Below are 27,937 nucleotides of genomic sequence, written 5' to 3'. Positions count from 1 at the left end.
AGAACATCCAGGTGGAAGAGATGCACAGGCACAGTATATGGGAAGGAGCAGAGAGTCTATGCTCTATGGGAACACCACTCTCCCTGAATTTCCATGTGTCCACCAACCTGGAAGCTCTCTGAACCCTGTCCTCTTGGGATTTTTATGGAGGTTTCTTTAAATGATTAATGATTAGATCATTGGCCATTGGTGATTAAACTCAAACTCCAGCTCCTCTCCCCTCCACAGAGGTCAGGGGTAAAACTACAAGTTCTGACTCTTTAATCACATGGTTGGTTTCCCAGGCAACAAAGCCCCATCCTTAGCTTACTTACCCTATGGGCTTTCCAAAAGTCACCTTATTAACATAATTTCAAAGGACACCTTTAATACTCCCGTTATTAGGAAATTCCAAGGATTTTAGGGGCCCTGTGCCAAAAATGAGGATGAAGACCAAATATATGTATATATTTCTTATTATTAATTATAATACCAGAACTCCATAGCTTCTTGTACCTCCCTCTATCATAATACTTCTCAGCCTGCACTGCAATTGTTGGCTGTTATGTCTTTTTTTCCCACTGGGCCTTGTGCTCCATGAGAGTAGAGATTTCATATTCAATTCTGTTTCCCCAGATTCTGTCTAAATGACTGGGACATTATTAGGTGCTCAGAGCATGCCTATGAATGAATGAATAAATGAATGAATAAAAGATTTTTCGAGGTAGATCACACACAAGAGTTGTTTTTTCTCTCTGAGAATCCTACTCTGCTTATAGAACCCTTCCAACTCCAGCAGAACAGGAGAATGAGTTTTATAGCCAGCATATTTTCACAGAGATCAATGTGTCCTCCAAGATTTCTGCAATTTTTGGTTTGCTCTTTTGTGCAAAGGAAAATAACAATGTCAATAGCAAAAGGTTAAGAAACATGCCAGCCAAAGAAATATATATATTTTAGAGACAGACTTAGAGGTTGAGACAGATAGAAAGATGGAGAAGAATATGGAACTACTTGCTAGTCCAAATGGTTTTGCATGGATCATGAAAAAGCATAAGACACAGAAGTAATTGAGAGGATTTCAAAGATTTTAAACCAGATAAAGAAGTAGAAGGAAAAAAAAAAAAGAAGTAGAAGATCCCAGTAGAGCCAGGTCATAGACAAATGTCTTTCCAGCTAGTTTTGCACTAAAGAGCATTGAATAGTTTAAAAGTATCACCATACTCTAGTGGAAACTATATATTATCTGTCATATTCTTTAAATATGGACACATAAGATAATTTAATTACAATATAATGAAATTATAATAAAGCATAACATAATTTAATTATAGATAATAGGTACCATTATATCAAGTAAGCTCTCTACTTATTTCTTATTTTTAAAATCAATTCAAAGAACTCTTTAGAAATTCTTAAGAAGGGAAGCATAGAAGGATTGGATACAACAGTGCAATTGTTCTCCTGTTACCCAGAGGAAGTAGCAAAGAGAAGTAGTAACTTTTAAAGAATGGAACCTGAACAGAATCGCTCCCCCCCTCCACTGGGATGGGCACCCTACCTCTTATAGTAGTGTCCTATGAGCACAGGTGGCCAGGTCAGGTCGGTTGCATGAGTAGCTTCTCCAGGCTCTGGAATTTGGACAGGCCTTCAAGCCACTGGCGTTGCCATAGAGAGGTGGCAGTCTGGTTCCTAGGAAAAAAAGCATGCAACACTAGAGAGGCCTGATTATTTTCACAAGATGAAAGGTAGCTTTCATTCCTATTTTGCTGAGTATATCATTTGATCCTGATTGATATTGTTATCTGACTTCAATCTCTTGACTTCTTGATGCTAACATCAACCCTACCTCCTCTGGATTTGGTGTTATCACTCTTCTGAGCTTCTTACTTCTCTCACTTATTTTAAATATAGTCTTTACCAGCTTCAAATTTGTGAATTTCATATATCCTGCTCCTTCTCCTGGCCCAGAACCCAGCCTTGACTTTACCAGATCCATCATTCCAGATCCTTACAGAGAAAGTGTTCAGTCATAACACAGCCAATCAAGAGAACTTTGTCAGATTAATATAGAGTGATTAGTGGTAGAACTCAAGCAAAAAATATACACTCTTCTGTCTTGTTAGCAAAATCAAAAATGAGACCCAAAAGTATTAATATAATCATTATATATAGTGTAAACAGGTCTAAATCTTCAATAAGAGCCCTCACGGTAATTCAAATGTTCCTAAAGAACTGAATAGGTAGCATTTGTCTCACTAAAATAGAGGGACAACCTGGGTCATGTGTCAGTTGAAAATTTGTACTCTATTTTTCCTTGTTCTTACTATTGCCAGAAGGAACTGTCAAACAAAATACAGTTTCCTATTTCACTAAGAAATGACTTCAGTTATCAATTTCCCCAGAAACTCTGTTCCTCTGAGTGATTTCACCAAATTTCCAGTGTCCTGTAGTCATGGAACTATGGAGCCAAAAGGGGATCGGAAGATGCTTGAGATAGGAGGCTCTAAACTCCTCATAGACCCATCTGAGAGTATACTGACTGGTACAGAACTTTGCCCTAGAAAAGTGCACCTACACACAATATTTTGCATACAACTTTTGCGTACAAGTCACCTCTCCAAAGCCCACGTGCCCCAAATCAAACAGATCTAATCCCATCATCTAAGCCAACCACGATCTTATTTATGGATAAAGATAGCAAGATCCATGACAAAGCTGATTTGACAAAGTGGCATTTCCTTGTCTCCCTACTTTCTCCCCATCATATGGCATGATCTCCCAATGGAAACTGCAACAATGTGAGCAATTTGAATAGGAAATAGGTATTTTAAAACCTCAATTATCAATATAAGACTGTAGCTTTACCTAAGATTATAGATATACTTAAAGTAAATCACTAAAATGAAACTATCATAATAACAATAATTATTGAACAGCTACTATATACCAGGTAACATTCAAAATATACTTCATTAATCTGCATCACTACCATACTACAGTTATAAAGCTTGTTCTATGGAGGGGCTGAATGGCTTACACAAGGTCACACAGTGACAGAGCCAGGGTGTGAACCTGGAATGTGGCACCAGTGACTGTGCCTGGAACCACTGTGATACTGCTCTGTCAAAAGCTGAATTTGCAAAACAAATATAAATGTAAATAGATTTTTTTTTAATGAAGTATCTCTTTATTCCTGTCAAGAATCTACAGGGACTCAATTTAAGCAAAGCATGTTCTCTAGCATGCAGTAATGAATAGTTAAGAATGGTTTGCAATTAACCAATCAATTTTTTGTATCTTAATCCATGCTCTTCAAGGGCTTCAAATTACTTGAAAGTGTTCTCTCAAGCATTTTAAACATTTCTCCCTATAATCTCGTTTACACTATTCATTTCTAAAATTTATAAAGAAATTGTTTTACTTGACTGAGGTTCTCATTTCCCCAATACTTATAACTAAATTAATAAGAATCAGGGCTCCTGGGTGGCTCAGTAGATTAGCTGCCTTCAGCTCAGGTCATGATCCCGGGTTCCTGGGATGGAGCCCCGTGTGGGGCAGCCTTTTCGGTGGGGAGCCTGCTTCTCCTTCTTCCTCCACTCATCACCACCATTCTTGCTCTCTCTTTCCTGTCTCTCACAAATAAATAAATAAAATCTTTTAAAAAATTAGTAAGAATTATAATTGGCTTTTTTTAAGTAAAAAAAGGTCTTACAGATCATTTAGTCTGACCCACCCATTTTGTAAAAAGGAAACAGCTTAGATATATTAAAGATGATTTTTATGAAGATCTCACAGCCAGTCTCACAGTAGACACAAAGAACTAAGACACAGTTGTGCTTCCCTATAGGCTGCCTGGGTCCTATCCCACGTCCCACCATAGCTATCCAAAGCTTTAATTTTTTCCCAGTGATTACTTCAATCTTTTCAAATGAAAAGCAAACTCAAGTAACAGAATTTTTTTTAAAGGAATTGGAGTTGCAGCAGGCTCAAGTGGTAAATTCACTGGCAAAAAAAAATATATATATATATACTAGCTTTTACTTTTTTTTTACAATATATGAAATGCATAATTTTTAAGGCTTAGTTACTGTACCAGCCATCTTTCTTCATACTTTAAAATAGGAATTTCCAAGCACTGTCTTAAATAAAATTTAAAACAACAGAAATATAAGCTTATTTACCAGCATACCATGAAATATTTCAACTAAAACTTCAAAATGAGAAGTGGGGCAAAAGGAAACCAAACCTCCCCTCTACACTGCTTCCCTGACACTTTGCCCAACCTCCCCAGGATGTGAAGCCCCTGGATGTATGGAACCAATCCACTTCAGGCAGGTGGAGAGGGAACAAACATCTCTCAGGTCCAGAGAGCCAAGCCCTGGGCCAGACTCTGCAAGAAGCCTCTGGTTTTCTGTTCACAGTAAGTGAACAGAGGTGACCACACTGAGGGTCAAAGATGAAGGAACTTGCCCAAATCACAGGTGCAGTGTATGAGAGGCACAACAAGAATGTGAGCTTAGATCTACTGTTCTCAGCATATGTGCCCTTTTCCAAAAAAAAAAAAAAAAAAATTGCTACTGAGGATAAAGAAGTGATATATATATATATGTATATATATATATATATATATATATATACATATATATATATATACACACACACACATACATATATATACACACACACACACACTCACATAAACATACACATACATACATAATGGAACATTAATCAGCCATAAAAAGAATGAGATCTTGCCATTTACAACATGGATGGATTTAGAGATACAGTGCTAAGTCAGTCAAAGAAAGACAAGTACCATATGACTTCACTTACATGGAATTTAAGAAATGAAACAAATGAACAAAGAAAAATAAGAGAGATACTAAACCAAAAAACAGATTCTTTAACTACAAAGAACAAAGGAATGTTTACCAGAGGGGAGGTGAGTGGGGGGGGGCGGTGAGGGGGGGGAGGAGCAGAGCAGGAGGGGCAGCTGTTAGTTGAAACAGGTGAAGGGAATTAAGAGTTCACTTATCATGATGAGCATTGAGTAATGTATAGAACTGCTGAGTCACTATTTTGTGCACCTGAAACTAATATAACACTGTATGTTGACTATATTGGAATTAAAATCTAAAAAAACCCACCTAGGTATTGTAGACAACTATGTGCCTTCAAGGATGTTATAACTAGTTGAGGAGGAAAGAAAACACTAGAATTCTATATAGAGTAAAAGTACAAATATGGGTATATAAAATGAAAAAAATGCAAATACAAATATAAAGATAGTTATCAAGAGGTGATTTTTACCTCTAAAATGGCAACATGAAATGCTAAGTATAAAATATAGAAGCAGCCCAGGTGGGCACCCCGGGTGGCTCAGCAGCTTAGCATTGCCTTCAGCCCAGGGTGTGATCCTGGAGTCCCGGGATCAAGTCCCACGTCGGGCTCCCTGCATGGAGCCTGCTCCTCCCTCTGCTTGTGTCTCTGCTTCTCTCTCTCTCTCTCTGTGTATCTCTCATGAATAAATAAACAAAATATTAAAAAAAAAAAAGAAGCAGCCCAGGAAATACAGAAAGTGGAAAGAGGGAGGGAAGAAGGAAGAAAGTGAGGGAAATACTCAACCAAGTCATTTCTACCCTTGTTATTCAAAACATGGTACACAGATCAGCAAGGAGATCATCATCTGAAGTTAGAAGTGCAGACTCTCGGGCCTGGCCTACACCTATTAAATCAGAATCTGCATTCTAACAAATCTACCAGGTGATGTGTATGCATAGGAAAAACTCAGAAGCATGGTCTTTATGAAGCATCAAACAGCAAACACATTTGGAATTCCAGAAAGGAAGAAGACAGGGGTGATTGGAGAGGGCAACTTGTAGGCAGTAGAACTTGATCTGCTATGAGACTATGGGTGGAATTCCTATGAGGTATTTAGAATTTACTGGGGAAGCAACAGAAAGATGAAAGTATGAAGTATGAGAAAGAATAGGTATGTAAGAAGTGAAGTGGGTGCAGGAGAAGAAAGAAAATCATGCTGCCCAAGGTGAAGGGTACCTGGAGAAGAATGTTTAGAATTTTCCTTCTGTATTCTTACTATGGCTTAGGTTCACATATTCCCACACAGAGTGTTTCAATTTACAGAGAGAAAGAAAATTGTTAAAACAAAGTATGTACATTCGGCATCTGGAAAAAATGGGTGCTCTTGGGGAGGAACAGCTGGAATCTTCCAACACATGTGTGCTGATTCTCTCACCAGAGACCCATCTACAGAATGGGCAACTTTGGTGTGCCCCGGTGAAGCAGTGTTCAGACACATGCCAGGGCTCTGGCTGCCTACAGGTGCAACACACTTCATAGAGCTTTTCTGTTTTGCAGGTTTTATTGGCATAAAGAGGTTCTGAATGCAGTAACCATCTGCCGAGTGGGGGTGCTAGCACATAAAGTAGGTGGCATATGGCCACTGGTTCACTGAGGGTTAACCTGTCCCATTGCATTTTTCTAGACAAAGCAAATTTCACTAAATAAATAAATAAATAAATAAATAAATAAATAAATAAATAAATAGGAGGGACCGAGTTCCTGTGGCCCCAGTGATTTGTTATGATCACTAAATGCTAATCATCCAGTAATCCGATGGGTATATGGCCTTAGAAATGAGCCCAGACTCTCTGAATCCAGGACAATCCATGTGTTCATGCAACAGACAGTCACTGGCATTGACCTCAAGTCAGGGTTTTGCCAGCTACCATGGTAGGGAAAAAAGTGGCCACTGAATTCAAGTAATTTGCATCTACCTCACAGACAACTAAGAAATTAAAATCCTGTGAGAAGCTTGCTAAATGGGGGAGAGGCAAGGTTTAGGAGTTTAGAGGAAAGAAAACCCCAGCCATACCAGAGAAGTGAGTAAAGCTTCACAAAGAAGGCAGGCTGAGTGTGGGTAGGCACTTGCCCCAAAGGGAGGAACGAGTGAGGCTGTAGAGGTTACGGATAAAAATATAGATTTTGGAATCTGGTGGTCCAAGGCTCAAAATAGTCTTTGCAACTTAGTAGCAGCAGCCCCACAGAAACTATGGGAGATAATCTAGTTTTAAAGGAACTAGATTTCCTTGGGGGTGGGGGCAATTTGTTACACAGCTCTACATAATTAATACACTGTGAAACTAATGAGGCTTAAATATCAGGCCTCCTCACTTGCCTTGAGCTCCTCCAAAATCCCAAGATGAGGGGGAAGGCATCCCCAAGCCCTAAGGTCAAGAAGCAGAGAGGTCCCTGAGCAATATGTTCACAGGGCCACAGGTTTTTATAAATATGCAAATTTAAGATATTGGATTTTTGTGATGTTTAAGATATTTGTTAGAAACTTTAAATTTTAATTAGTTGTGCGTTTTAAATTCATTTTAAACAAAACCAACTTTCATAACAAAATGAATATATAAATATGCAAATGGACAAACATGCATATAGGCGAGGTGTGTGATGTTGTGCTTAGTGGGATGTTTGATGCTATATATAAACAGGATATTACTTGGGGAAGTAAAGAGATTTCATTTCCTGGTGTAGATAAATCCAGATCACCCTCCCACCCCAAGCAACCTCTTCTCTTCCATCCCTTTCTCGTGCCACCTCCATGCAGAGCTCTGCCCCTCCCCAACTTCTACAAGGAATCTGGACTCACCAAACATATGTGATTTTTCCAGTGTTTCAGGAGAGGCTGACTGCATCATGAGGAAAAGATCACAATGCTCCCCTCCAAGGCACTCCATCCACACGGCTGACCTTATCTTAGAGCCCATCTGCTCACCATTTGACCCAGCTCCAAACCCCCAATCCCACAGTGCCACTCTTCTGTCACTGGCAGACCACTAGAAAGTTCAGTCTCATCCCTCGCTGCCTTGGATGACTTTTCTCCTGAAGATGCCTTGTGCAACTCTAGGGAACAACCCATCCCAACTGGTCGTAAATCCATGCTGGAACATCTGGATGAGCACCACCTCAAAAACAAGTCTGAAATATGATTCACTGTCCTCCTTTACTTTAGGTTAAAGATCACTACGACTGAACTGAGAAATGTTAGTAAGAAAAGACCAGAGGTAAGTGTGTCTCCAGTATATCACACCCATTCCAAATGAATATAACTCGCAGCGTGGTTAGAAATTAAGGTCTGTTCACAGAGAGAGAAATCATGAAAAAGCAAAGCACAGGATGGTCCTGGGAATTTAAAGGAACCTGCATCAAGCAATGAGTACCTTCCTCATGCCAAGTCGTGATTTAGTTTCACCTGTATCACACTGTCCATATTGTTCATTTGAATCGTATTTGTTTTGTGGTTTTGTCTGTATGTAAATTGCAAATGTGTTTTGATTGTGGACCTCTATAAGGATGATAAGCATGAGGAACACACTTCATATTGGATCATATAGAAGTCAACATTTGGGGCAGGGAGGTCTGTGGGCATTTTCTCAGGTTTAAGGATATTGGCTTAGCATTCTAGAAAATGATCAAAGAAAAATACAAAGGGAATTCTCACTATGATCTCATTTATTCGTTCATTTGTTCACTCACTCACTCAATACGTCTATTGGATACTGATTACTCATGGATAGAACCATTTGAAACACTGGGTAGAGCAATAAATAAGTTAGACAAGTCATGATTCTCCTGCATTTTACTTTCTAGGAAAAAAGAGAAGGAAAGATAAAATGTTTTTAAAAGACTTTTGAAATATGATGTGTGCACAGAATGAAATAAAACAGGAGGATTTGATAACAAGTGGCTGGAAGGCTATTTGATTTGATGAATAGGAAAGGTCTTTCTTTGAAGCGACATTAAAACTGAGACCAGGAAAGGAGCAGCCATGTGCAAAAACCAGAGGATTAATGTTCCAGGCAGACAAAGCAGGAAGTGCCAATGTCCTGGGGTGAGATGGCTGGAAAAAAATGAGTGAAGGAAGAGGAGGAGAGATAGGCAGGTTTGGTCCATATTGAGGCTTTTAAGCTGTTTGAATGAAATCTATACTTTATCCTAGGTGCAATGGGAAGCTTTTGGAAAGTTTCTTAGAGGGGAATGACAGGATTCAATTTACACATAGATCACTCTAATGAATGTGTGAAAAATAAACTCTTCACAAGAGTGAAAACAAAAGAGAAGTCAGAAGGCTCCTGAAGTAGACCAAGTAAGAAATGACTGGGGCTGGATGAGGGGGTAGCAGTAGGAACGGAAAGAGGTGGATGGATGTGGGATATAGTCAAAGGTATAATCTATAGGACCTACTGACGGATTGAGTGTAAAGATTGGATATAAGAAGGTTAAGAAGGGAAAGAGAAGATTTGCATATGTTTGTAAATTTTTGGATTGAGGGTTTTTTTTTTTTAAAGATAAAACAGCATGGATATAAAACAATTCTGAATGAAAATATAACAAAACATTAAGAGTTAAGAGCTACTATCTTTGAATGGTGGAAATAATGTTGCTTTTTCATGTGATGTTAATTATTTTAAAATGAAAAAATATATTTAATATTTTTTTATATTCCTGGTAGTGAATTTTTTTTTTGGCACACACATTCAAGGCCCCAAGTCAACTGAGGAAAGCAGATGTCTTTGTTAGGAGTCTGAAAAGATGCCCTGAATAGAGGAAGCCAAAGATGGGGACCCAGGTCAACGAATGACCTCGCAGAAAGTAAGGGCACAGGGAGCCAGAATGGGGAGATCTGACTTACCTGAGCTGCTAAGACCCACCTGAGCTTCACGACTGCTTCCAAAGAGTTAGCAACACCTATCTGTCCATGCTCAACAATAACTGCTGCCCGTATCATCATCATCTTGGGGCCCCTTCGAATGACAGGGTTGTTCCTCTGCTGAGGCACAGAGCTGGTACCAATCCATTCCATACCTACCACCCAGGGCTCAAGAAGAAAACGTCAAATAACATGGCCATGAGGTCATATCCACATTGCTACATTTTATCCTATTATCATGCCTGATTATTAACATAACCAACTTTATATGATTTTATAGATGGCAGAACTGAGAAACAAAGTCCATTTCTATAATTGTGTAGCTATTTGGTGATTCAGTCCTATTTTTTTCCCAACACACTACTAAATACAGCAGTTCAGTGTTTCCCAACCTTTTTCACACCATGCCACACATAGAAACTGGTGTTTTTACAGGATGCTGGGGCAAATGGACGAGGATGCTCAAGGCGTGGCACAATTTTCTCAGGGGTTCCATCTGCCACAGGGCTTATGTGGTCACACAAAAACAAGTCAGTAAACTTCTTGACATACCTTTTGCTTACAGGGTACTTAATCCGGTGGTTCCCAAATTTTCCAAAAAATTGGAAAGTTTTGGGTGTTTTTTTTGAGAGAGAGAAAGAGCAGGGGAGGGGAGGGGAGGGACAGAGGGAGAGGGAGAGACAGAACCTTAAGCAGACTCCACACCCAGCACGGAGCCTGACTCAAGTCTCAAATTCATGACCCTGAGATCATGACCTGAGCTGAAATCAAGAGTCAGATGCCCAACTGACTGAGCCACCCAGGCGTCCCCAAAATTTGGAGAGCTTTTGAAATACAGATTCCCAGGCCTTGCCCAGAACATATTAGTTAAACGGCTTTCCATTGCAAACAACAGAAAATAAGGACTCAAACTGTCTTAAACAATTAATAGAAAGTTTAGGTGTTGGTCAGTTATAACAAAGTCCTATTCTGAGTGCATCGCCTTTGCCTTCAGGCTGCTCCCCTCCTTGTGCAAACATGGTTGTAATACTTCTGGGCATTAAAGCCAGAGATCTAGCCTTGTGCGTGTCCAACTGTGAGCAGATGGCAGCTTTGTCTGAATGAGAAAAACTAGCCCGTTCCCATTCAGCTGTACCTCAGGGAGTAGGGCAAGGGCTACAATTTAGTCCCCCAGACCCTCTCTCCTCACTGTGCCCAGTGGTGTGCTGGAAAATGTTTAACCACCAGCTTGGTGGTTGGTATTTGGTAGAGCTTGCCAATTTCTGTGGTGTAAATATGTCCCGTGCAGCCGGTTTGAAGCTCGGGGTGTAATACGAAAGAACACAGGGTTGGGAAGTGATGTTCACCATCAGCACACCTTGGTCACAGGAGCAGCCAGGTGAACAACACAACCTGCAAGGCCCAATGCAGCAGACCCACCTGTAACTACACCTAGTCCCACACGGGAAGAAACCACCAAAATAGAACTATAACACTGGCAAGATTTTATAAAAATAATGAGTTCTTGGTTCCGAGTACAAACTCTTCTAACTGCACTTTAAAAATCGTTTCAGAAACCTACCCCCCCAACCAAAATGATACTCCATTTGAAAAGTAATAATGAACAGAAGCTATATATTTTAAGTAACACAATGATCATGACTATAAGTTATTACTCATTAGTGGGAAAGAAAACCCTATATAAAAAAAAAAGTAGAATTCAAAAGACTCTAGGTAAGGAATTAATCACTTTTATAAATAGCATCAAAGGAGATGATTGTACCTTTGGATTCTGTTGAAAGCACAAAATTTATTTTAGAAAATTCCTATCCCCAATACTACTTAATAATATAGAGGAATCTTAATATAGAGCAATCTATTACATAGTTATGCAATTTTTCCTTTGCCTTAAATACTTACTTTAAATTGTGTTTTATATAAATGCTGGCATGCCCCTTCCATTTTTTTTTATTTTTTCACTAACATGGGGTCCAAAATTAAGGGGGTTGCTATAGCCCAGCAGTGAAAAGTATCACCTCTCCATCAAGCTGCCTCAGATGAAGCCCCAGTGGTATAAACTTGGTCCAGCCACTTAACCTCTCTTCCAACTCCAGTAGCCTCATGGGTACCATGAAGGGAGTAACAGTAACTAGATCTCTAGACTTATAAGAAGGGGAGAGGAAATAATTCATGCCTGTGCTCAGCACTGTGCCCAGCACACAGCAGATACCCCCCAGACATTTGCCACAGGGCGCTCAGTCACATGGGCAGATCTGGTGACCAAAAGGCCTGTGGACTCTGTCCAACCAACTATCATGATAGCTACACTAAGCACCTTCTCAAGACAGTTTATCATACTGATGGAGCATGCAGTCTGCGTCAGGCTCGGGACAAGTATTCTAATTCACATGTCTTTTATTTCACGGTCATGGCCGTATGATTTTATGGAGGCACTTCTTCTTTTCCCCCTCACTGTTCATTTTCCCAGAGGGTTTTTATTGCCTCCACCCCAACACTGCACTATGTATTTTGTCATCCACTTAGGACTTAAAGAGAGAAGTCCCCAACCTAAGTGACAAAAGATTCCTATGTTTACAAAATGTGGTGCTTTTATTTTGAAGACAGGAATGTGTTTTGTTTTCACTATTTTGTTTTGTTTTGTTTTGCAAAGACCAGGTAGGCTGGCCTTGTAAGGAGCAGAAAGAGGTGAAAGTGGAGTTGGATAGGAGGAGCTGAGGACCTTTGATTCAATAGTGGAAGAAAAAGAATTGTCTATTATGAGGGGAGCTGAGAGCAAGGAGACTCAGAACTGTGCATCGCCAGCTAAAGACCAACTAAAGACTCCTAACTCTAGGAAACAAACTAGGGGTGGGGGAAGGGGAGGAGGGCAGGGGGTGGGGGTGAATGGGTGATGGGCACTGAGGGGGGGCACTTGACGGGATGAGCACTGGGTGTTATTCTGTATGTTGGCAAATTGAACACCAATAAAAAATAACTTTATTATAAAAAATAATAATAAAAATAAAAGACCAACTAAGGACCACACCTCCTGTCCACACCTACCACTTCTCCATCATCTGTGGACAGCACACTTTCAGTGACTCTGGCCCCTAGGGTAAGTTCTCAGGGGGAAAATGGATGGGCAACCTCTGGCAGGATACCCCCTCTTTTCATAAAGGCACTGGCTAGGATCAGCAGGGAAGTTCCCTATGAGTCATGCTGTGGCCGATACATCACCTCTGTTATACCTAGACTAGCACAGGTGTTCTACATCAGGGTTTCTCCACCTCCACACTATCGACGTTTTGGCTGGGCAATCAATTGTTATTTGGAGCTATCCCATGCCTTGTGATAGCACCTGCCCCCTACTTGTAACCACCCAAAATGCCTCCAGACATTGCCAAATGGGGGGTAAGGAGATACCAAACCACTCCTGGGTTTTACACAATAACCACATGACACAGGTGTGATCTCCATGGCACAGAAAGAACAGAAATGCAGATCATCTGTAGGTTGCCCAAGGTCCCAGAACTAATGAATGGCATGCCTTACTGGAAGCATGCATTTCTTCACTGTTCTGCCTCTCATTACGTGACTTCCAAGTCTCAGAATCTTTGAGGTTTGCAGGCATTTCATAAATGTTTGTTAAATTCAGCAATAAACAAATGAACTTTATAACTGTCGCATTTTCATTCTCTAGGTTCCAGGGCTCCATCAAAGCAGATAAGCAGAAAGCTCTTACTAGGTAACAAGATCCACTTGTTGCATCTTGGGACTGAAGTTGTGATATTCAGTCAAGTTCACGCCAGTGTACACCGAACTTTCATTTGGAGGGGCCTGAGTTATATGAGGTTATGCTGAACTACTGGTCGCAGATCACAGGAACTGTGTGACAGACCCAGGACAAGATGTTAATTTCTCTGACACCCAGAGTTCTCATTCCTAAAATATTCTCACTGCATTCCTTTGTGGGGCCCAGAGATGTGGCAGGTAAAGTGTCTGAGACAAAGCCTGGCATGTAGGTAATAATCAGTAAAACTCCTGCCATTGTTATCATCACTCGCTGACACCAACTGTCTGTAGATCAGATAAATCAAAGAATGGCAGGAGGCTGCCCCTTCCTCCCTATATCAGCTAAGATCTCGGATCATGGATATTACAATTCTTATACTGAATAGGAGTGAGCCTTGGCCTGGGCGTCAGGAGACCTGGATTCTTGTTCTGACCCTAATTAGTCACGTGGAGGTGACAATGTCACTTGACCCTCTGAGACTGTTTCATAGTCTGACATTTAAAAGATAAGATAGTTCAGATCTTTCCTAAATCTCTTATCCTTTGAACCTGTGTATATGAGATGGCCATCTGCTACAGCCGTGAAACAACAATCTCCCCTAAGCCATTCCAGTGAACTGCTATGGAATTTAGATTAGAGCTGTAGAAATCAATAATCAAGCCACCAAACATAGAAGTTAGCTATCATGACTTGATTATTTCTATGCATGGCAAATAACTTGGGTTTAAATATTTATGATTTTGCACCCAGTTCAGGAATGTAGTCTTCTGTCATGTATTGAATAAAAATAATCAATGGAAAATAATGCCTCCCATCAAGCTCCAGTCAGATTGAACATTGAATAGCCTAACTGCAGACACAGCAGATTTAAAAAAAAAAAAAAATCAATCTTCCAACACGAGGCCTAAACTTATAAAATACTGAACAACCTCTTCTTTCCTATGTTTGTGACATTCTCTCTGTCCCCACATGCTCTATCAGCTTTCAAGGCCTACTGCAGCTGGACAATGAAGTCAGTCTCTTGAATCTTCTGAGAAGACGGGTCACTTGCTGCCTCTGAATTCATTCAGTCAAAAATATTCGTGACACATTTATTGAATACTTACTCTGTCATATTCCCTGGAGCTCAGGGTAGCGGATATGATGACAAAACCACACAGAAGTACTTAGACGGTATGTTCTAGGAGCACCTTCCTTGCTGAAAGTCTAAGGGAAGGTTACACAGGCAAATGTGCGGAGATGGTAGAAAAGAAGAGTGGGAGGTGGGAGACAGGGACAAGTTGATGCCACTGCTTTGTTCTAGAGTCACTGCATCTTTAGGAAATAAGACACTGTTTCAGAAGCATGATCTGTAAGAAAGCATAATTAATAAGCCTATAGAGAAAGGTAGGGATGGTTTGTGTCAGTTGGCATAAGCCAGGGCAAGCTTAATGGGTGGGGGGGGGGCGTTGACAGAACCAGATTAATATTTTATAAGAGAACTCTGACAACAGCATGGAAGGTGAAACACAGAAGGGCAAGACCGGAGAAGAAAAGAGACAGAGAGTTAGGACGCTGCTGCAGTGACAGCTCGCATACCATGGTGACATGAACAAAAGTAGGTAGCAACAAGTGAACATGAGGATGAAGCCCAAATGCCCAAACTAGCTATTTCAGAATTGCCAGTTCTTCAGTCAGATTGGTCTTTAATGCCTCTTTTTAGTAATAACCTGGTCAGATTTTGCTATCTGACTCACAAAACCAATAGGGAATATTGTTCCTTTTTCTTTTCTGAAGAGGATTTTATATAAGATTTCTTCCTTAAACATCTGGTTAGGATTTGCTGGGAAAGCCATATGATTCTGGATTGTTCTTGGTGGGAACTTTTTTTGTTTAAGGAGCTATATCATTAATACCTACAGGCCACATACAATTTCGTATTTCCTCATTACATCTAATTTTGCTTCTGTGAAGGCTTGCTTCTCCTACTAGCATATAATCCTCTTGAAGGCCAGAACTTTGTCTTCTGCTCATTTCCAACTCCAGTGCCTATCTTGGAACCTGGCACATTGCAAACGTACAATGGATCTAATTTAAATAACTGTATTATTCATTTGGGAATCATTCTGAATATTTAATACCAACATAATAGATATGTATTTTGTCTTATGGTCTTTATTTATCTCATTGGTGTCTATGAGAAAGGTTAATACGTCCTCCAAGGACTAATAAGGGCCACAAGAATTTATGAGCACTTTAGTACATCAGCAACCCGAGGGAAAGAAAGAGGCAAAGGAAGAAGAAGGTTTTGTGATCTGTTTGAAGAAGTTTCCAGTCTGGTAGATGAAACAACATGCACATGCCAGTTTAGAAAAACTAAACATTTTCCTTTCTAGTTCTTGAAAAACACGGATTTTAGATCCCATTACTGCTTTCAAGGGTTGCACTGAGCAGACATAGCTCTTCTGCAAGTACTCCTTCGAGAAATCTCAGGATGATGCTATCCCCTCCATAATTTAAGTGTTCTATTATGTGGTAACTTATACTTTACTACTGGGCTTAAAATTTATATTGCATTCTTTAAGAGCTTGGCAATGCACTGCAAACAGGCAATGTGAAACACCTTGGAAATACTCTCATAATATCGGCATCATTCTGATTCCCTGGTGGGAAGGGAGGTAAGGCAGGGCTGTCTTGGCAAGTACAGGTTCCAGAAAGCCAGACTGGAATAAGGGGTTTCTCACTTTCTTTGCTCCCTGTGCCAGTAGCCAGAAGGCTAGGACCACAGAGCGGACCTGGGAGAGCTTATCTAACTGGAGTCTGGGGCCAAGGGTCAATGAGCAAAGGATGGTCAAATTCATAAAACAAAGAGCAACAGATCAAGACACAGTTCAGGAAGGGAATCAAGCAAAAAACTGGTGATCATTAGCTTTTGTTCTCAGCTATTCTTGGCATTCTGACTGTTAGCCATGTTTATGCACAGAATCTATGATGAAATAATTAGCTTTTAAAGGGAAGGACAACATAAATTTTGATCAGAGAGACCAGGCTTCAATGTTACCTTGGCCTCTTACTAGGTGTATGATCTTGTAAGGAAAACAAACAAAAAAACAGTTAATCTTTCTAAGTTATAGGTTCTTCACCTGTAAAATTAAAAATAATCTTAAGGCTGTATCAACAGTTAAATGAGATAGCACATGTGAAATTCCCTAAAACGTATAAAAGGCAATTCATAAACGCTATTTCCACGTACTGTTTGTATTAAGCCATATTAGGTGCTATAGTAAGTAAACCTTGAATTCTAAGTTACTTAACACAATGAAAATTCTGTGCTTACTCACATCACAGCCCAATGTGGGTGGTGTGTGATTGGGAGGCTTCTACAGTCTAATGCAGGGATACAGGCTTCTTCATCCTGTGGAACCCCTGCTCCTAGGATACCACTGTCTCCTCCATTCAGTCGATGAGAGCAAAAGAAGACTATGATGAAGGCACACCCACTTTTTATCCATTCTGACCCAGAAGTGACACATCAGTGTCATGTTTCAGGAACCCTGAGATTAGGAGACTCTATTGTTATGTAAAAATTCTGGCAAAGCTTCTCATCTTCCCCTCTGGAGACCCATTATCTTCATTACCCTGAAATGTGAGCAAATCTGCTCTGGGTTGGAAAGGGAGACATTTCTATCTTTATCATCCCAAGGGTGATTAAATTTGCTATAGAAGGAGTCACCATATCTTTCCAAGGCCATTTGCTTCTATAAACATTCTTGAAAAGATAGTATGAAACAATTTGGCTGTTAATACCTGAATGTCTGGAAACCTGAGAGATTCAAGGAGAATTGTCCCCCAAACACTTTTATAATGCCTATTTCTGTAGACAAAGAAATTGAGATTTTGAAAAGCTTACTACCTTCCTGGAGGTCACCTGATGGCAAGCCATGAGTGAAAAAAAAAAAATGAAGACTTGAGCCAGGTCTCCCTTATTCTCAAACTGTTGACACCATCCCGCAGTGTTCACGAGATAAACCCAAGTAATAGCAGAAATGGAGAAAGATCCCACATGCAAATCTCACTCTCCTGTTCCTAATGGATGCCTGAGTCTTAGTCCCTTGACCTTTCTGAGACTCGGCTCTCTCTTCTACTGACTATAAAAAGACACCCTCATGGTGAGATTGTGGTGAGAATTAACATGAAATCATACTGTGAAGAGGAAGACATAGACATGGCCAACACGTACATGAGAAAATGCTCTGCATCACTGGCCATCAGGGAAATACAAATCAAAACCACCATGAGATACCACCTCACACCAGTGAGAATGGGGAAAATTAACAAGGCAGGAAACCACAAATGTTGGAGAGGATGTGGAGAAAGGGAACCCTCTTGCACTGTTGGTGGGAATGTGAACTGGTGCAGCCACTCTGGAAAACTGTGTGGAGGTTCCTCAAAGAGTTAAAAATAGATCTGCCCTACGACCCAGCAATTGCACTGTTGGGGATTTACCCCAAAGATACAGATGCAGTGAAGCGCTGGGACACTTGCACCCCGATGTTTATAGCAGCAATGTCCGCAATAGCCAAACTGTAGAAGGAGCCTCGGTGTCCATCGAAAGATGAGTGGATAAAGAAGATGTGGTCTATGTATACAATGGAATATTCCTCAGCCATCAGAAATGACAAACACCCACCATTTGCTTCGATGTGGATGGACCTGGAGGGTATTATGCTGAGTGAAGTAAGTCAATCGGAGAAGGACAAACATTATATGGTCTTATTTATTTGGGGGATATAAAAAATAGTGAAAGGGAATAAAGGGGAAAGGAGAGAAAACGAGTGGGAAATATCAGAGAGGGAGACAGAAAATGAGAGACTCCTAACTCTGGGAAACGAACAAGTGGTAGTGAAAGGGGAGGTGGGCGAGGAGTTGGGGTGACTGGGTGACGGGCACTAAGGGGGGCACTTGATGGGATGAGCACTGGGTGTTATGCCATATATTGGCAAATTGAACTCCAATTAAAAAAAAAAAGAAAAAAAAGGAAAAAAAAAAGAAATCATACTGTGAAGTAGCAAAAAGAGTGCCCAGCACCACACAGACCCACTGTGGTGAAGAACAAGACCTCAAAGTCACACCGGTGGCTACTTGAGCTGCTATTTACTATCTGTGTGACTTTGAGGCATTTATTTAACATCTTCGTAACTCAGTTAAGCTATCTGTACAATGGGTATAATAATAGCATCTATACGCTAGGGTAGTTGGGAGGATTAAAGAAGATGATCCCTATAAAGCACTAGATCTGTGCACAGTACTGCATCAGAGCAGTGCACCAAGTGTTGGCAACTGTAATTTCTGCAGGCATGCCATTGATTCCACTGCTCTAGAGAACCCTCTGTGCAGGGGACCTCCTCAAGGACCTCCTCTGGGAAGGAGGCACATAACAAGTCACCAAGTCACTTGGTCACCAACCCCACTTTGATCAGAGCAGCTCAGCTTTTACTTTTATTATTCCTTGCTAGATTTCCTCTAAGGGGATTCTGTATTAAAAGCAAATAAGAACCACGTCCCTCTGTGTTGCTGCTTCTTACTTATACAAGGGCCTCAATAAGTCACTCCCACCTCTCTGGCCTGTTTCTACATCTGTAAAAGGTGGCAAGGGGGGAGGGAACAATAATAATTCTCACTGCCTTTACTTCTTGTTGTCTGGGCACTAACCTTGTACATGCTTTGTAGCAGTACCTTTTTCACCTGTTCTTAGTGATGGACATTTCAGTGTGAATGAGTAGGACAGCAAGTCAGAGGGAAAGAAGTAGAAGAGCATGAGATATCTGTGGGAATTGTGCAGCCTCTGCCCTTGCACTGAGTGACTAGCAGTTCTGGGGGCTTTAGCCGAGTGGATGATAAGAGAAACACTGACTCTAGATATAGATCAATCTATGTTCCCCAACCTAGTGATATTAGTAATATTTTTATCTCCGGCTATCTGTCTCCTCTGTTTCTCAGTTGATTCCTATGCATTGGGGCAGAAAACTTTTGATTACTGGTTATAAACTGCTAATGCAAATAGCCCTAGAATATATTTTAATAACAACACCAATATTATATACATATGTATATTAATCTAGGATTTTCCCTATTTAGTTTTTAAATTCCAGATGTGTTCAATGACTTGCCAAAGAGCTCTTATCTCTGAAGTGGCAATGTATAAGTGGAATCCATGTTTCTGAGTACCAAGACAAACATTCTTCTCATTCTACTTAATCATGTACAGATCAAAATATAATGGTCAAATGAGGTCATGGGTCTGAAAACTGACCACTGAGGACACAGGACTTTCTCTTGAGACATTAGGATCTTTCAAAAAAAAAAAAAATCATACTAAGGGGTGTCTAGGTGGCTCAGTCAGTTGAATGGCTGCCTTTGGCTCAGGTCATGATCTCAGGGTCGTGGGATCGAGCCCCACATTGGGCTCCCTGCTCTGTGGGGAGACTGCTTCCCCTCTCCCTCTGCCCCTTCCCCTAATAGTGCTCTCTCTTCCTCTCTTTTGCTGTCAAATAAATAGAAAGAAAAAGAAGAAAGAAAGAAAGAAAGAAAGAAAGAAAGAAAGAAAGAAAGAAAGAAAGAAAGAAAGAAGGAAGGAAGGAAGGAAGGAAGGAAGGAAGGAAGGAAGGAAGGAAAGAAAGAAAGAAAGAAAGAAAGAAAGAAAGAAGAAAGAAAGAAAGAAAGAAAGAAAGAAAGAAAGAAAGAAAGAAAGAAAGAAAGAAAGAAAATACTAAGCAGATTTAAGGACGATCAGCAATTAGAGTCAATATTCATTTGGACCACAAAAAAAGATGATGTGAGAGGGCCTTGGCTTAGCATTTCCATGATATCCTCACCATTCAAAAATGGCTTTGGAGAACTCCGATGCTAAGACACTAACAAGTGCCAGAGCTAACCATGATACTCTGAGCAATAATAATGATATATACTGACTGGTTTAGTCATAGAAACACCACCGAATTTTATGCCACAAAGATCCTGAATGGTTTATAAGCTATGCAGAGAAATGAAAAGCAAACAGAATAAACTGGAAGAGCTTAAGAGTGGCAAATAAAACCCCCTATCCAGTAAATGAAACAAGCTGATACATCATTAAGTGGAGTTTACAGACTTGTCTGTGGCTAGGTCAGGACGCCAGCCTTGCTGGCCACATTCCAGGAGCCAATAAAATATGAATTGAGCCATAGCAGTTTTCTGAATAGAAAGCAATCCCAAACATTTCTTACAGCTTCGTCTCAGCATCACGGCTCAGGAGAGTGAGGAGTTACAGGTTGGTAGATAATTATATTATGTTTGCAAATGATATAAAAAGTCCAAGGAGGCATAGAGTCAGGTGTCGCTTGGGGAAGACCTGACCAACTGGCCTAGAAGAGCAAATATACCAATGTTCTACCTCAAGGCCCAGCCACAGGCAAACATCTTCATTTGGCAGGGTCTGTATCTTGAATGTGAGGTTTTGAGCTGCCTGCTGTGGCTCCTCCATTTACCAGCTCAGCAAGCATCTGTGAGCACTGGCATGCATGCGAAAGAGCTTTGTAAACTGAAAAGTGGTTGCAAGTAGTAGTTTTTACCTTGAATTAGAACACATTTGAGATCATGCACGTGAGCGTTTAAAAATAAATAAGATACTGTTGTCCCTCTGTTTTCTGAGAGTTTTGTTCTTTGTTTTAGACCATCTTTATATCTTTTGTTGTTATACATGTTTCTTAAATCTGCTTCTATATTCTTAAAAAATAAGAAGGAGGGGTACCTGGGTAGCTCAGTCAGTTAAGCGTCTGCTTTTGGCTCAGGTCATGTTTTTGTTTTTGTTTTTGTTTCTGTTTTGTTTTAAGGACTTGACAAATATTTAGTAATAAAACCATAATTATAATCTTTGTATCTTTAGACTACTTTTTGGAAATTCTTTCCATCATCTTCAGATTTTGTCTAAAACTAATTGTTCATTGTACTTTTCTTTGCAAGAGGGGTTTAAGTCATCATACAATATTTTGATACTTAACTTAGAACATTTCTGTATCTAATTTAACATTCTCATGTTTAACATAGACCAGACTTCACATTCTCACTTTCATTTTTCTTCTGACACTTTCTGCAAAAGAATGCTGCATGCCCATTGTTCAAAAGAGGCCCAAATCATGTGATTGGGAGAGATTTAAAGTGAGAAAAAAGGCACACAGGAAGATCTGGTCAACCAGCTCAGGATGGAACACCTCCCCATGTCCCCAGAGATTCCGGGGTCCTGGGATTGAGCCCCACATCAGGCCCTCTGCTCAGTAGGGAGCCTGCTTCTCCCTCTGCCTGCTGCTCCCTCTGCTTATGCATTACCCGCCCCCCATCAAATAAATACATAAATCAACAAATAAAAATAAAACACAAAAATAAAAACTAAAAACGAAATTTCGCATTTGATTGCTTAATCTGTTCTTGGAATTAGTAAATGTTTTCTAACCAGCATGACAGCCATGCAGAAACAGAGAAAAAGGATAAAGCATGTCCATGATCAACCAAGTGAGCTGGGATCCAAACCTACTTGTCACTCCACACTGTTTGTTTCTAGACCTTGAAAACAGATACAACTTTGATGGGGTGCCTGCTTTCCATGTGCCAGGCACCGCTGTGTACTGGAGAAAGACTATCTCAGTTATTAGATTTATTTTACAATTAAGGAAATTGGAGGTCAGAGAGGTTAAGCACCTGGCCCAATGTTAGAGCTTATAAACAGCAAAGCTGGAAGCTAAATCCACATGGGTCTGGTTCCAAAGTTTTTGATCTTCCCACCATACCATGCATCCCATCTGGTTGATATAGTCAGGGATCCAGATTAATGATGGCATCTATTGCTTCAGGGCACCTTGAGTGGGCATTTATTTTATCTTTTTTAATATTTGAAGTAGTTGTTTTAGTTTTGGATTTTAACAGGACAATAATAGGATTTGTTGAAAATGACTAAAGTTTTACTATGGAAAAAGTCACATGTAAATTACTAATAATGACTTGAAAATAAGACTCTACAGAAAAGTACAGAAATATGTTTATGTAACTAATGTGTGGTAGTACCTGAAAATCCTTTCTCACCAAAGCTGCTGTCCTGAGACTTTTCACATTATTCTACAGCTAAGGCTGTAGACATGGACAGTATATTGCCTTGGTGTTTTACAGCCCAGGGATCAGAAGCCCTCTGATTTCTTCAGGGATGTCACTAGTTGTGTGCTTTTCTTCTCAATATGCTTTGTCCAACCTATAAAACAGGGACTTTGCTGCTAATGTGTCTTGTATAATTCATCTCTATGGCTCTGTCTTCCTAACATCCCTCTCCCTCTATCTTTCTTTAGAAAAGTATTCCTTACCACACCTTCATGTGGTTCTGATAAGGCTGCAAACGATAAAAATACACTTTGTCTTAGAGCAGAGAGATGCTGAGAGGTGGTGCTCAGGAACCAGTCTCTGCCTTCATGGTCCCTGCAACTAGTAGAAGGAGACAGGAAACAAGAAAATTGTATAGTATGTTAAATACTGCTGCTGTCTATCCCAAGTCTGATGACAACTTCCTATCTTAAGTGCTTGCACTTTTATGCCTCTCCACTGAGTACATTCCCTTGCAACCAAAATGGTGACCAGACCTTATACAGGATATTCCAGAAATGCCAGAGATTTCACATGCTGAGACTGTGGAAAATACTTCACTTTCCCTATCCTGTGGGTGGATGATTCTGAGTACATTCTAAGTGATCATTCAGGACGTCTCTAGCAGGACTGAGCCCCAGTCCTCACAGTAGTACCCCAGTCATAAATGCACCCACTGCTGGCTTCACTCCTACTATGATTCACTTTCCTTACACCCTCACTTAGGTGTTAGTGTCCCAGGATGTGGACTGGTTAATGAGACAAACTACAGCCTCCACTGTAGCACCTGGTCTCACTGGGCTGCACTTGTCACACTCTATGCCCCTTCTCTACACCCTCTAGAGTCCTCTCACTGTCAGCTAGCCCTGCTGCTGGCCTGGATGGTTCAGTGGGTGAGGTAATTTAACTCCTTACCCCAGAGGTGTCTGGTCACCATATCTTCCTCAAGCTGTGGCCGCTGCCCTTTTCTATTTTCCATCAAAACTGAACCCAAAAGTAGCAAGAGATATCCCAGGTGATTACCTACATGTCAAACCTATTCTTCTCCATGCTCTAGTGTACTTGTAGTGGTCAGAGTCAATTACCAGAGTGATGATTCCTTTCCCCACCTGTGGGACCCTGAGCACCAAGAGTTAACACTGCTGAGTGATAGCCATAACTGAAAGTTGGATGAAGCTTCTACTTCTAGCCATGAGAGAATAACAGACACTGAATTAATTTTCCGATGTTCATTTAAAAACTGGACAAAATAGGGGCACTTGGGTGGCTCAGTTGGTTGATCATCAACTCTTAGTTTGAATTCAGTCATGTTCTCAGGGTTGTGAGATCGAGCCCTGCATTGGGCTCCATGCTTAGCAGGGAGTCTGCTTGACATTCTCTCTCTCCTTCTGCCCCTCCTCTGCTCACTCTGTCTCTCCTTCTGTCTCTCTCTCTCAAATAAATAAATCTTTAAAAATAATAATAAATAAAAATTAAAACTGGACAAATTATGTAAAAAACAATGATTTCTGAACCTTGGCCAAAGGCAGGGCTTAAGAGTAGTCCCTGAGAGAAGAGAAACAAATCAAGTGATCTTCATAAACACTCCCAACTTACTGCCTGGAGAGAAGCCACAATGCAGGGAAAGGAAATCCAAACTGAACCCAAGGTGTTCCCTGAGTGCAGAAACAGAGTTTAGATTTCAGGGAGGCCAGCATGGCTAGAACCCATAGACCACAGTACCAGAGAGGAGAGAGCCTCACCAAGAAAGACAGGATCCCAGGAAGTGGCAGAGGGCACCCTTGAATCTTTGCCGGAGCACTGATCAGAGCATGTGTGTGAGGAAACTAACAAGTCCAGGGGGGCAGGGAATGGAAAAGGGCATCCTAAAAATCCTTAGCACTCACACAGGTTAGAGACAGTCTGTGTCCTGCCAACTAAATGGGAGAAGACTCCTAACAGATGGGCATTGAGTAGAATCCTAAGAAGGGCACTGCCTTTGCAGTGAGCCAAATTAGTACTATGCTAACAGATATTCAGGTCCTAACTAGCAAAGCTGAAAAATCAAGCCTCAAGTAAGTCAAACTATTTTTATGAAATTTAACTGTCCCAGGGGCAAAATAAAGGCAAAAAATATTTTCTAAAACACTAAAAATCCAACAAACAACACACAAATTTATACTGTCTGATATCTGATAAAAGTATTCAAGGAATATAAATAAAAATCCACTTGAAAAAAAAATCAATCAATAGAAAAAAACAAAAGTAAACAGATGAGAAGTTAGAAAAGATATTAAGGCATCTAACTACACTTCTTATATTCCGGAAGGAAGGAAGGAAGGAAGGAAGGAAGGAAGGAAGGAAGGAAGGAAGGAAGGAAGGAAGGAAGGAAGGAAAGAAAGAAGAAAGAAAAGAAAGAAAGAAAGAAAGAAAGAAAGAAAGAAAGAAAGAAAGAAAGAAAGAAAGACAAAACCATGGAAAATATTTAAAAATCCAAATCAAGTTTTAGATATGAAAAATATCCTGAGATTAGAAATACACTAACTAGGATTGACAGCCAACTGTATCCTACAGAAAAAGAAAGATTAGTGAAGGCACGGTGATAGAAACTATCCAAAGTTGTTTGAGAGTCCATCACACTCCTAGGGTAGAGAGACACAGGTAACACCATGCTCAGAAGAGGGGCCATTCTAAACAAGGGAATACCAATAAAATGACCAAGATCAAGTGGACCAACTACTGGACAACCTAGAGGAAACCACTCGAAAGTATATAGGTGTGAAGGTGTCAATCTTGGGAAAGCACTAAGTCTAGGGAAGAGGGAACCAGCTTGCAAGAAAAGCCATCCCTTGGAGACTTGGTAGTGAAGGAAAAGAAAAGAATATTACAGAATTAGAAGACATTACTGAATAGCACACATACCCAAAAGAAAAGGAAAAGGGCCATTAGTTGTTTTTTTTTTTAATACACACAAGAGGGAATTCTTGAACAAAGAAATCTATAGGTAGCCCAACTCCACCAAATCTCTTCTTAGATACACAGATTATTGCTACTTCAGAAAATCTAAGGCCCCTTAGAATACACAGGAAAAGATAGCAAAAGGCATATGGAATCCCTGTAAGAGAAAAATAAAATGTGAGGGCCAAAAGTTCTCTATTAAATATTCTCTAAATTGCACCCAAAGTAGAGAAAAACAAAAATAGATGAGCATAAAGCTAAGTAAACAATGGTAAATATAAAATAACACTATGAACTAGAAATTCAAAACTCTAGATAAAAAATGAATATATAAAAATTGTTGAACAAACTTAAGAAAGAAGTTGAAGAAAAAGACAAAAGAACCTCAGCAATAAGAAAAAATTATAAGGTAAAAAAAAACGGGGGGGGGTGCTTGGGTTTTGCTGAAAATACAAGAGGCACTGAAGAGAATAATGCAAACAACCAAGAGAAGGAAGAGACTCCAAAGCTACCAAAAGATAATCAAAGATAATCAAAGAGGATCCAGCATATGTATAATGTGGTTTTGAAGAAAAAGAAAATAATGGAACAGAAGTAATATTTAAAGTTATAATTGAAAATTTTCAAAATAAGATTTGAACATTCATATTAAAAATACCCACAATGTAACTGGGAAAATTTACCCTGAATATTCAACTTTAAGACATATTCTAGGAGAATTATTGAATTTTAGGGCCAAAAAAATAAAAATAAAAATGAAAGAATTTTCTGGCTTCCAGGGCAATGGAAAAAATTATTTACAAAGGAAAAAAAATCAGGTTGGCATCAGATTTCTCAAATGCCAGCATAGAAATAAAATTAAGAGTGAAAAAATATTTTAAGACTCAAGGGAGAAAAAGGGTAAACCAAGGATTCTATACCCAGTCCAGAGTTTAGACAATCCAGACCTTCAAAACTCCACTTCAAAAAATCCAGTCTAAAGTAGAACAATCATGAACATTTAAAATCTCATATTTAAGAAACTTTTCTGAGGAACTTACTAGATTGTTTGCCAACTAGGGCCTGTGGACCACATCCAGCCTACCACCTGTTTTGGTTTTACTGGAGCACAGCCACACCTGTTCATCTACCTATTATTCATGTCTGTGTCGGCACTGCAATGGCATGGTTGAGTAGTTACACCACAGACTGTACACTCCATTAAACCCAAAATGTTTATTAGCTGGCCTTTTACTAGAAAAAGGTTGCCAATTGCCATACTGGAGAATGGGATCTTATCCAGATCAATCTGGATAAGAGATAACTGGGAACCTGCCAGAATGAAATTAAATACATGTAACTATAAAACAGAGAAGAAAGGTGAGGATGAGGGTGGAAGAAGAATGTACAAATGCTCTATGTTCTGATGGTGATAGGAGACAAGGAGGAAGAATAATTCCCCCGACTACTGCTCTTCCATTATGTTAGCGCTTCCCCCATCTATAACCTGTCCTCCTCACCACCATACTCAACTGGCTGCAATGCTCAGCTCAATGTGTGCTAAGCGTATTAGTTGCAATTAATGAAAGTAACAACTCTGATCTTAAACCCAAAGTTTTATTCTAATCTCAGTAATTAATCCTGTCATAAACACTGAACCACACTTGAGCTACCAGGATTCACTGTTCCCTTCTAGATGAAGAACATGACTAAATAGCCTCCTAGAATCATTTCCCCAGACCCATACCCCAAAATTCACCCTCATAGTGTTATCATTGTAAGAGGAGGCACAGAAAGATGAGCCTAGAAAAAGGTAAGATCTCTCCCCAAAGCAGAGGAAACTTGCCTAAACTACTGATTCCTCCTCTTCCAGAGTTCCATACTTAGCATTCCAAACTGGAGCCATTAGGAAGGTCTTCTCAAATAGGAAATTTCCCTGCTGCCAGCTGCATGGAGTAAAAGAGAGAGTAAGGTGATCCTCAAAAAGAAATTATCAAGGGAACAAAAAAATCCAAAATGTGTTCTGCGTAAGAGAGAAGTTTAATCACTCTTTCCACTAAATTATTCATCATCTAGCATCCCAGCCTAAACGTGTTCCTAAGGACTACATTTTGCCTTTAATTCCCCTTCAGAGAGTTGTGGGAGAGAGCTGTGCCTTTCCCAGAGAAAGAATAAGCCATTAAAAAATGACATGCTTATAGTAGGAGCTTGATAAATTTAGTTAATGATAATGCTCAGATATACAACAATATGTTCTAATACTCTGTCCAGAGACAACCAAATCAGTGTTGTCTGCTTCTCTTCAGCTGCCCATCCACACTTTTGTTATTTTATTGTTTATGTGAACCATTTTGCATCTCCTGGTGATAATATGCGCCTACATA

At 40.0% G+C, this 27,937-nt stretch overlaps 1 long non-coding RNA gene across 1 annotated transcript in view; it reads right to left on the bottom strand.

The window, feature by feature from the left end:
• Positions 1–27,937, bottom strand: part of LOC140600749 (uncharacterized) — a 76,043-nt gene that overhangs the window by 22,365 nt on the left and 25,741 nt on the right. The window contains exon 2 of the long non-coding RNA XR_012003915.1: positions 1,541–1,671. This is a non-coding gene — a long non-coding RNA (uncharacterized lncRNA). The remainder of the gene's footprint in view (positions 1–1,540; positions 1,672–27,937) is intronic.

The sequence above is a fragment of the Canis lupus genome, chromosome 12, assembly GCF_048164855.1.
Source record: "Canis lupus baileyi chromosome 12, mCanLup2.hap1, whole genome shotgun sequence".
Lineage (NCBI taxonomy): Eukaryota > Metazoa > Chordata > Mammalia > Carnivora > Canidae > Canis > Canis lupus.
The sequence above is the reverse complement of the archived record's forward strand: the minus strand, read 5'-3'. Positions and strand labels throughout refer to the sequence as shown.